This window comes from Hydra vulgaris, chromosome 03 (genome assembly GCF_038396675.1).
Source record: "Hydra vulgaris chromosome 03, alternate assembly HydraT2T_AEP".
Taxonomy (NCBI): Eukaryota; Metazoa; Cnidaria; class Hydrozoa; order Anthoathecata; family Hydridae; genus Hydra; species Hydra vulgaris.
Genome location: NC_088922.1, coordinates 27328904 through 27340464, shown reverse-complemented (window position 1 = coordinate 27340464; position 11561 = coordinate 27328904).

Sequence of the window (11561 nt, the reverse complement as noted above, 5' to 3'; positions counted from 1 at the left end):
GATGTTGCATGTTTTATCTTGAAGTAATATTAATAAACCTTTTTCTTAAAACTTCTTCAAATATTAAAGCTTGTTTTGATGAAATTTTTTTTATTACAATAATTATTATAATTCACCTTCATTTGGTTAAACTTTTTAACTCCAATACTCTTTGCTACCTTGTAGTATCAACACTTATATATAACTGTACAAAAGAACTGTTCAGTTGAAAAACAAATAAATATCACTTTTTTTGTTAAATTTTCTAATAGATTATTAATACACAATTTTTATCTTATTTATATATAAGTTAAAATACCCTGCCAAACTTTTTTTAATTTTTCACAAAGTGTTTGAATGTGTAAGAATGATGTTTTATCAAAGGTAAGTTAAGAAAAATATTGATATACTCCTTATCAGCCTACTCAAAATTTAAACAGTAACTTCTTAAGAGTTTGTAAATTTACATGGAACTTGTAAGCAAGTTTGATAAAACATCTGTAAAAATTTTCTTTTTTCAAAAATTTAAATGTTTAAGTATTTATAATTAACAAGTTGGTGTCAAGATGCAGTAATGAGCTTAGAACAACCTGTCTCAGCTTAAAATTAATACTTTGCATACTTTAAGTACTTTACCAGTAGTGTGGTGCAACTGCATATAAATTTTGTATCGAACATACTTTATAGAACATGAACATTGCATTTGATGAGAAACACATTTAGAAATCTTGCAAAATTGCACACATGCAAATTAAAGTTAAACATTTTAAGAGTTTATACATACAAAACACATTTTATAATAACAAAACATTCATAGCATAACAACTGATTTTTTTCTTTTTATTTGATAATTTTATTGTATTTTTTTATTACTCTTTTTTCATTATAACGTTTGATTTTAACCACTTAGTTTGGTTTTCTTAAATCTTTTTTTTTTTCAATTATTACAATTAGGTATGTCAAATCCCGCGTTTTACGGAACCGATTTTTGTGCTAAAAAACTGTTTTACGTTTTTAGAACTTGGCGTTTAGGCAGTATGGTTGGATTGTGTTTTGTAGCATATTTTTTTAGAATTTTATATTAACTTAAAAGTTTTTTTAAAAGTAGAATAGTTGAACTTTTTTAAAGAGTATTTTTTTATTATATTGACGAAAGTTAAAGTGTTATTTATTGATATTAAAAAGTGTGTTGTACTTCTTGTGTCTAGTAAATGTTGAAGATATTATCTTTTTTTTTTCTATCCTATTCTTTTTTTTAAGTTTATACATTTTCTATGCATATGCCAAATTTCAAGAATTTATTTTAACTAGCAGATACCCTATTTTTACCCTCACTTTTGGTATCTAAACTTTGTTTTTCCAACTTCTGTTTAGAGTGTAGATGGGGAAGGGGGCGATGACACGCCCCCTTCCCCATCTACACTCCTTGAAACAAAAGGTGCGCTACTAGCGATGTTGTAAATTAGTAAAATATAATTTTTGATTTGATACTAGATTTCTTTTTAATTATAAAGATAAATATTTATAAAAAAAAAGAGTCATTTTTGATAATAGGGTGTTTGAAACCATCACCCTTACATCCACCCAAAGACAATGATAAAACTTCTATATTTGACTGTGGTCTGATAGCTAATTACAAAACATTTTGTATATAAAAATATACATTTTCATTAAAAAAAACACTTTTTTATAAATATTGTTAGTCTTTATTGCCGGTATGGTTGTTGGTTTTGTGCCTCCTCTTGCCCCCGGATGCGCCTGTAATCTAGAAACCTTTATAAATTTGTAGATAACTCTTGTATCTATCTTTTGATACCAAGATATAAACTTTTGATAAGAATTGATCAAGTTATAATAGTTTCAGTTAATAAAAACTTTATTTTGACCATTGTTTCTTCAACAAATCCTAATATCAAAAAATCGGTACTTAAAACGTCATAAATTTTTGTAGGGTGGTTCGATTTTGAAAATTTTTTTACTTTTGGAATATTGAAATGAAGCTCTTTTTAATGATATATAACAGCCTTGAATTTGATGAGTTTAAAAATTTCATGTAACATACCTATTACAATACAAAAAATGCCACAATCATAATCCACTTTTATTTGGTTAACTATTTGACTTCAATACTTTTTCTTGCTGTTAATGTCAGTATTAGAGTTATGTAATAAAAAAATATATCAGTCTCCTCAAAACTATGGTTGAAACAAAACATGAAAATAAAATCTCCTCAGAGCTCATATATTGACATGGAACATGTAAGCTTGTTTTGCAATCAGTATAAATTTTCTTTATTTAAAAGCTCTAATATTCAACTCTTTATAGTTAACATATAAATCAATTTATGAATAAAGTTCTTCACCAGTTGTCTGCTAAAACTGCATATAATCTTTATATGCAAAAGTGCTTCACAAGTAGTCTCGTACAACTGTATATAAACTTTGTATTTGAGTATGCTTCAAGGCCAAGAACACATTTTACAAGAAATACATTTATAGATCTTTTCGAATTTACTTCAACACATACATTTTTTATTTCCATTTCTCTAAATTAACAACAAATAAAACCTCCATCACCAAGATAAACTTTATTGAAATTTTGAGATTTTTACGAGTGAAAAAGCTCTTGTACAAATAGATTTTGATACCTTTTAAATACTCTGAAGAGTACTAAAATAAGGTAAATTTTCTGTGTTGATAGTACACAAAACTTGTTTTGATAAACTTATTTTATCATTACAATAAAAAATTTTTTAAATAATCTGTATAGATTATAAATATATTTTTCAACAAAGGAGCACTTGCCTCTCTTTCAAAATTGGCGAATCAGATTGCTCATATTTCTGCCTATTCTGAGCATGTTTTTAGGGTTTCAAAATATGCCAGCCGTGGCGCAGTGGATAAGAGATCTGGCTCAAATGGCGGTCCAAGGTTCGACGCCAGCTCTGTCACAAAGAGCGACATTGGTAAGGAAAGAAGCGTGAGCCCTCTAATTAAATGCTCTCCGCGGTACTCTGTGATAAAGACTGTAAGGACTTCTAAAAGCATCTTAATAACCATAAAAATATATATATAAAAAAATAATTGGTGCTTCAAACAAATGATTTTTGTCGCTAAATTCTTAAAAAAATGAATAATTAAATAACATTAAAATATAACCAATTTATTTACAAAATACAAAAGTTTTTTAATAGTAGTAACGGTATTATAGTAATACTATTACGATAAAACTATGAAATTTTTCTAAATAAATTGGTTTTAAAAGCTTTTTCATGTAAATTTTGTTGACCATAATTAATGCATAAATAAAGTGTGACAACATCTTTAAATATATTACTATTCATTTTTTTTTAGAAAAATAATAATAAATAATGTTACATTAGAAAATGTTGTCACACTTTATTTAAGCATTAGTTATGCATAAATAATAAACAAAAATGACGTGAAAAAGTTTGAATATTTAACTGACTTTTTAATAAAAAGCTAACAGCAAAAATCAGTTGTTTGAATATATTATTTTTAAATATTTGATAGATGAAATAATTGAAAATTAATGAAAAATAATTTAGTGGAATAGAAAAACTTGAAAGTATTTGTTAATCAATATCCGCACTGTTTTCAAAATTGCAAACATTTTTTCATGCTATTTTTATTTTTCATTTCTTTATTTTATTTCTGCAGTAGAGCAAGTTCTCAGCTCAATACATAACTGAGTGTTTTGATATCTTCTAAACTTCGTTATTAATTTGTTATTACTTTCTGTTTAACATATTTAAATTGTTGCTATGTTTAAAAAAATTTCATTTAAAAATATTAACATCTTATGTTAAACGTTAAATATTTATTTTTTTTATTTACTAGCATTAGCATAAAATTGTAGTCATGAAAACAGATTTTATTACTTAGTCGTTTGTCAGATTTTATAATATTTATAAAACTTTGTCATATAAAAATAACTTTATATGACAAAGTTTTACTTTTAGTAATTCGTTTTTTAGACAAAAAATGATTAAGTTAGGCAAAGTATTATCAAAGAATATTCAATCAATCTAGGGCTGCCATTGTATCTGCTTCTACATAGAAGAACGCAGCCCTAAACTAGTAAAAACTAAAACTTTTATAGTTGCAAAAAAACTGGGTCAATAGCAACCTTTAGTCAATATATTACTTTTATTATTAATAATCCAAATAATATTACTACTAATATAATTATATTACTAATAATAAAATATTACAAACTGTCCGGACCCGTAAAGTACGGGTCTAATCTACACCGACCATTTCTATACTTATTCCTTACTTTAATAATTTTTAGTAAGCGGTAGAAAAACTATACATACTGTTTACCTTATAAAGTTATGAATAAAAATAGCTTATAAAATAATCAACTTTAAAAATTTATAAATGCTTTGATAGTCATTGCGCAAACCACTATTTATCAGAGGTTTGAATATCAGTAACCGATGCGGGTATTCTAAATAATATTTAGAATACTGGCTTGAAATGTGTTAATTAGTTACAATCGATATAAGAAGTTTTAAAAACATTTGGATTTAGACTTAAAAATATGTGGAATAACTAACTTACCTTGACCCATATAATACGGGGCATGGTCACATGGTCTATTTCACACCGAACATATAATACGGGGCATGGTCACATGGTCTATTTCACACCGAACATTTCTATACATATTTTTTATATAGTTGTTTCAATATTTTTTTGTAAGTAATTTTTTATCCTGCTACTGGTAACATGGAAACTTTAACGTTGGGTCAGGCTATCCTGCTAAGGGCTCTTTTTATTTTATTTTTTAGTTTCTCAATTTTATTTAAGTGCTCCAAGAAGTCCTTACGGTCTTTTTGGAGGAAGTTCATGCCTCCTTCCTAACCGATGTCGCAAAACTTAGCCAAAGGTGGGGTTTGAGCCATGGATCCTTTGTTTCTGAGGCAAGTGCGCAATCACAGCGCCACGGCTGCTCTTGGTTGAGTAAAGCTTAGAGATAGTGTCTTGATAAAAATACTCATCTTGGGCAGACGCTAAATGCATCCGAAAACTGTCTTGTAGAAACTGTCTAGGCAAAGACTTAAGGAGTATACAGATTCTATCTGTTGACCAGCCTCGCACGCCTTCTTCATCTATTAAGCTGGCGTAGATGTATGTATAATACATTGTTTCTAGTTTAGGATGTTTAACGCTGGATCTTCTTGGCTCAATGCATGGGTTATACTTGTGTCTCAGTTTTTATGACTAGGCGACTTATACTATTATCTCCTAATGAAGGTACAGCTCTAAAACTCAGTTTTAAGATTCTGAGGACGGCTGGTAGCCAGGTTTCCCGAACTCTGTTGTAGTTCTTAGAGAGGCTGATTATATCAATAGCTGTAAAGTACCAGAGTACTAACAGTGCCATGTTGTGCATGGATGGTGTCGCTATACGTACTTTTAGTGGGCGTTGTCAACGCCACATTTGGAGCCCTTTGTTACGACTCAGTGTTTATCAACAGTAATGAGGGTATTGCTTTGACTATTAAATGGTGTACGGAGTACTTTCTATGCTTTGAGTCAAGTTCTTTAACAAATTTAAAAATAACTAAAATACCAAAAACTTTAAAACACAAAAAACCATCGTCATCACAAAGTTCTCTAGGTTTTAATTCACAGACTATTCTTAAATGTGATCTCATTTAGCACCGCTTCACTCTATCACTTTTCTTTTTGTTCTATATTATGTCATTATTGACCAAGCTCTTTCTCTTTATCCGTCAGCCAATATAGTTGTTGTAGGTGACTTTAATACTAATCGCACTAAATTGCTTAGTTTTAGTGTCAGTGACTCTGCAGATGTTAAGACCCACAACATTTTCCTTTCTTAATCTCTAACTCAAGTAGTCAAATTTCTAACTCACTTTCCAGACAATCCGAGCCATTTAACTTTTCTATTTAACTCATGTCTTTTTTTTTTATCCCAGTCAATGCTCAATTTCTCCACAAAACAAGGTTCTCATGACTTCTGAAGAATCTTTAACAAAATCTATAATATCAAATCTGTTATTCCACTTCTCTTGTATGGTTTAGATTTTGTCACCTCACCTAAAGACAAAGCTGAACTGTTTGCTATAAACTTCTCATTAATACCATCTCTTGATTCCATTAATCAAGTCTACCTGATATAGTTGACAAACAGGTTAATACATTGCTTGACGTTCGTATCACTCCGGCTTCTGTATCTAAAGTGATTGCCTGATTAGACTCTTCTGTAGCTTGTGGTCTTGACAACATACCTTTTATACAACCTGTGTTCCAAGACAATAATCTAGCAGAACTGTTCTCCAGAGCTGTCAAATTTAATTTCAAAACCATTTAACAAGTACTTATCGGAGTCTTGTTATCCAGCTTGCTAAAAAACGGCATCTGCTATCTCTATTTTCATAAATTTAGGAGAGTGATCTGACTTGTCTAACTATTGTCCCATTAGTCTTCTTCCCATCATAAAAACAATTTTTGAGTCTTTAATTAACAAACATGTAATATCTTATCTTGAATCTAATAAAATTTTTTCTAATCATCAATATGGATTTCGGTCTTCTTGTTCTACTGCTGATTTGTTAACGGTAACAACCGATAGGTTTTAGTGTGCCTTAGATAGACAAGAAAAGGTTAAGATTATTGCTCTCGACATTTGTAAAGCCTTTGATAAAGCTTGACATGGTGGTCTTCTTCAAAAGTTTTCTTCTTAGGTGAATCAGGTAACATCTTTAAAATTATTGAATCCTTCCTTTCCAATCGTAGCATAAAAGTTGTCCTCGATGGTCAGCATTCTTCTTCATATCCTGTCCCTAAAGGGGTTCCTCAAGGTTTAATTCTTGGCTCTATAATCTTTTTAATTTACATTAACGATCTCCCAGAAATTCTCACATCTAATATGGCATTGTTTGCTGATGATACTACCATTTATTCTTGTCTTGATAAGAAATTAACTCTTCTATTTTCTTAGCTAATTGTTATCGCAATAATCTAAATCTTCCTATATAACACCTGATGACTAAAAAATGAGACAACTTTAAAATTGTTATTATAGCCATAGTTACATTGCTATCAAATTTAATTTAAAATAAATTTATAAACAATTATAAGATATTTAAAAGATATATTTATTGGTTTTTAATAACATTATTAAAAGCAGTTCGACCCAGACGAACTGAAGTCATTGAGGCATAACGTTTTGCAACTTCCGGATCCATTTTGTGAAGACAATTCACGATACGCCGTTTGAGTTGAGGAATGCTTGTTGCTTGCCAATTATCCTCGTAGACTAAGCGCTTCAACTGACCCCAAAAGTCCTCAATTGGTCGAGCTTCTGGTACATTGGGTGGATTTTTTACCTTTGGCAGGTATTTGATGTTATTGGCATCGAGAAAAGAAACCACTTCATTTGCATAGTGCGAGCTAGCTAAATCTGGCCAAAACAACTACTCTTCATGTGAAATATGATTCGTCATCTAAGACAAAATTAAAATTCCTAAAATTGCAATATATACGTCGACACAAAGGTTTGTTTCGAGCTAGTTGGCTTTCGTTTCGATGTTGAATCTTTTTCTTCTTGTAATATCTAATATTCGTCTTGTTTTTAAGAATTTTAGATATATACAATTCAATTCGATTCGATTGCCTTTTTCAATTGGTCTATGTGCTTTTTGTCAATTTTTACGCCTTTCCCATTTTATCACTCAAATTACTGGTAAAAAAAAACAAAGTGTATAAAACTAATAGTTTAAATAATTTACATTAGACTTCAGAATAAATTCTGAAGTCTAATGTAGATTTTTTTTTCGAATAGTACTAAAGACTTTAGTAATATTTGATATTTGTGTTAAAATCAGATATTCATCATCAATTAAAAAAGTCGGATCGCTCAGTAACCTGATTGACAGATTTAATTTGTTTTAAACGAGGATGATAGACATCAATTTTAAAGAAGGAACATAAATAATTTTTGCTGTGCCTTAGAATGCTGAACTGGAATATTAATGCTGATTATCCGACAGCGTCTAATTTATTAAGAAATGTATTGTTATAATAACGAGTTCCTGAGCCGCATGATAGATTTGGTACAGCATACATACAGATTTGAACAAATGCACTATAGTTATAGTTGACAAAAACGAGTTCCAAATTTTAAAATAGCTTTGGAGATTGATTTAAATAAAACAATGCGTTCGTTTATATTTGCTGTTTAGATTGCAGCCACATTTCGTGTAAGGTCTTATCTTGGAGGAACCCAAGGTGTTTCAGTTTATAGTTGAGATGTAAGGAAGAATAGTTAATTTTTATTGTGTTTTTTGTAAGTAAAATTTACCGGAGATAATAAACTCGGTTTTTTCAGTATTTAGTTTGATATAGATGCTTTTGCATTGTGTTTGAAGTTTATTAACTAATTAATGTAATTATATAACTAATTAATGTAATTAATAAAAAAGTAGGACTTTTTAGGATTATCCCGTCAACATAAGTCAATATATACAACTTACTATTGTTCCCAACATTGCAATCTGAAACAATTTGACTTTCAGTGCAGTAATTGTATAAATGTGGCGAAAAAATGGATTCTTTGAATCTAAACCGCAGATATATACTTATGAGCTATTATTATTGTGGTACTTTATTACTTTATTTAAAAAGAACTCTGCACGAAATGTGGAGCTACTTTCCTTGAAACTAACTTGTTGAGAGTGGCTTTCTGATATACTTGCATAATAATATATTTGAATAGTTTTGTCAAAATAGGTAAGATACTAATTCTGCAATAGCTATCTGGATTATCAAGATATTTTTTTTATAAGATTTGACTGTTGGAACAATTATGGAAGTTGATAAGTACTCTGGGACCGCTCCATTATTAAAGATGTTGTTATAAAGCTTTGAAAGCCATATTCGGAGCTTGTTGTTAAAAGAGTATTAAAGATGCTTTGAAGTAATTCCACAAGAATCATGTGATCCATTAGACTTAAGCTTAATACAAGTTTCGATGTCGGAGGTTGATAAGAGTATTTCATTAGGCTCATTTATCAGTTGCGGTATAGGGTGGGTCGTATTTTTAATTTTTCTAATTTTTGAATTGTGACTAGTGGGAAAAGTTGCTACACCAAGTAGTATGGCTGCCTGAAAAATATTAGCTTTTCTAAATTTAGTTTAAAGGGGGCAACTTTTGCTTATATTATATGGGCATAAGATCCACTGTTATTTGCCTACATATCACCTGAAAGTAATTAAAAATATCATGTAAACAATAAAAGCTACATTGGTATACTAAAAAAGAATGTGAAAATGCAAAATCCTTATATAAGTCCTTTTTAATATCTAATTTTGAATATTTACGTTTCGAGTTTGAAGCGGAAACAAGCATTCCGTGACGTTTTTAGGTTGTAACGATCTTGGACACTCTAGATACTTCTTTGACCAAACGTTTAACATTTTGAGAATGGCGCGGAATATCAGGAACTTGAAAAGTATCATTTGTAACATTGATTAAGAGGTCTTTATTGTTCACTTCAGATAAAATTTGAGGAGGAGAGGTATCTATATTTGACCAGTCAATCATTTCCAAATATGAGGAAGCATAAAAATTGAGAGAAATACTTTGTAGAGAGAAAATACGTACACAATCAATATTCTCTTCTCTTCTACATACAATAATTTTCTTTGTTGCATTGACAGCTTTTTTCTTGTCTTCATCCGTGATGGCTTATAACAAAACACTTTCAGGTTTTAAAAATCAGCAGAAGCAGTACACTTTGATGACTTGTTGTGGGTTTACGGTCGACATGTATGACTAAAGCAGACAATTGAAAAATCTGAGCCACCAGGCATGATTGATATTTCCAGGAGGAGTATTTGTGAAATAATTCTTTGTTTTTTTATCCAAATTTTGGAATCCTTGGATAACAGCATTGCATGCTATAAGTAAGTATTTCTGATTTTTACTGAGATAATAAATGACATCATCAAGCATTTCAATTTTTACTCCGTTTACACTGGCAAAGTCAATTATCGGTAGAAAATGAACATTAAAAGATAGTTGCTAACCAATAATGTCTTTATATGCAGTAGGACTAGAGTACAACTTTAAAGTGCAGTGAAAACTGCTCTGAGAGACAGCTCATTCAAATGAAGCAAAAAAATACATTATTGAAGAGGTCTACCAATACGAGTTTTAAGTAAATAAATGATGCCATGTTTCCAGCCCCTATTTACATTGGTACCATCACAAATAACACTTTGTAAAGTCACAAGAGGAATACTGTCATTTAAAACTGAATGATTTCCTTAACTGCATTACCACTTTGCAGACAAATATGATCAAAGTAGACGCTGTTAAAATATGAGAAGATAGAGTAATGATCTTTTTTTTTGGAAGTGACCCTGGTAACTTTACCATCGTCATGTTCCACTAACCTTAAAGTTTTGTCTATACGGCCATCAAAACTGATTCCAATGATTTCTGTTGCCAATTCTGCCTGTTCTTTGACATCTTTTTATCGCAACAAGTTTCTTTGTCTTCTTAATTTTACTGGATCCAAAATATATTGTGTTGATATCGCAACAAGTTTCTTTGTCTTCTTAATTTTACTGGATCCAAAATATATTGTGTTGAACCAAATGATATACCTTCAGGCAAGCATTAACAATTTAGCGTGTATCTCGGTTGTTAACTCCTGTTCGTTCTATTATTTGACAGAGTTCTTTGTACTGAAATACATTGTAATACTTTTTATCATATCCACCACGCGAGTTGTCATTTAAATCAGTAGCGTAGTCATATTCCTCGTTATTATCACAGCAAATAATTTCTTCGTTGCTCTTGTAGGAAAGTGTTATAATCGATGACAAAACTTGGCATGTTTCTGCATTATTTCTCCAAACTGATTTTCTCGTTCTATACAAATGTTCTGCATTCGGATTCGTTCTGCTTCTTCTCGGTCAATCTAACCGATGTACATTTTACAATTACTCTTTTGATCAAGCCAAAACTCCCATTCCTTAAAAATAACTTTGATGGAACAATAGGACTTTAATTGGTCCCTGATACCACGATTAACAGATTTACAAGGTCAAATGTCAAACACCTTATTGAATGAATCAAGTTGGGACTAAAATTAAGTTGAAATTCTATTTTCATCAACATATTTCCTTAATCGTTTTGTATCAGTAACCAATTTATCTAAGCTATTCAGAATGCTGTTATATAAAATCGTTGACAACCCCGCCTCAACCATATATTTACCAAATTGTCAACCACTGTTATTTACGTCTCTGATTGATGGTTCTTTATAGAATAAGGATGGAGAGAAAGTCTTTGCAATTCTGAAGTATAAATAATGTTTAAAGACTTCTGCTTTTATTTTGAGTCACTTCTGGTTTGGATAAACTTTTTTTTTGAATTCATTATACAATCTAAAAAAGGCAGGAATAAAAAATCAATCGAAATCCACATTTACAATAAATAAAAATATTTCACGCTCTCTTGTGAACTTAAATATCAAGAGCCCACACATCAGTACTCAAACATTTATAATATCATAC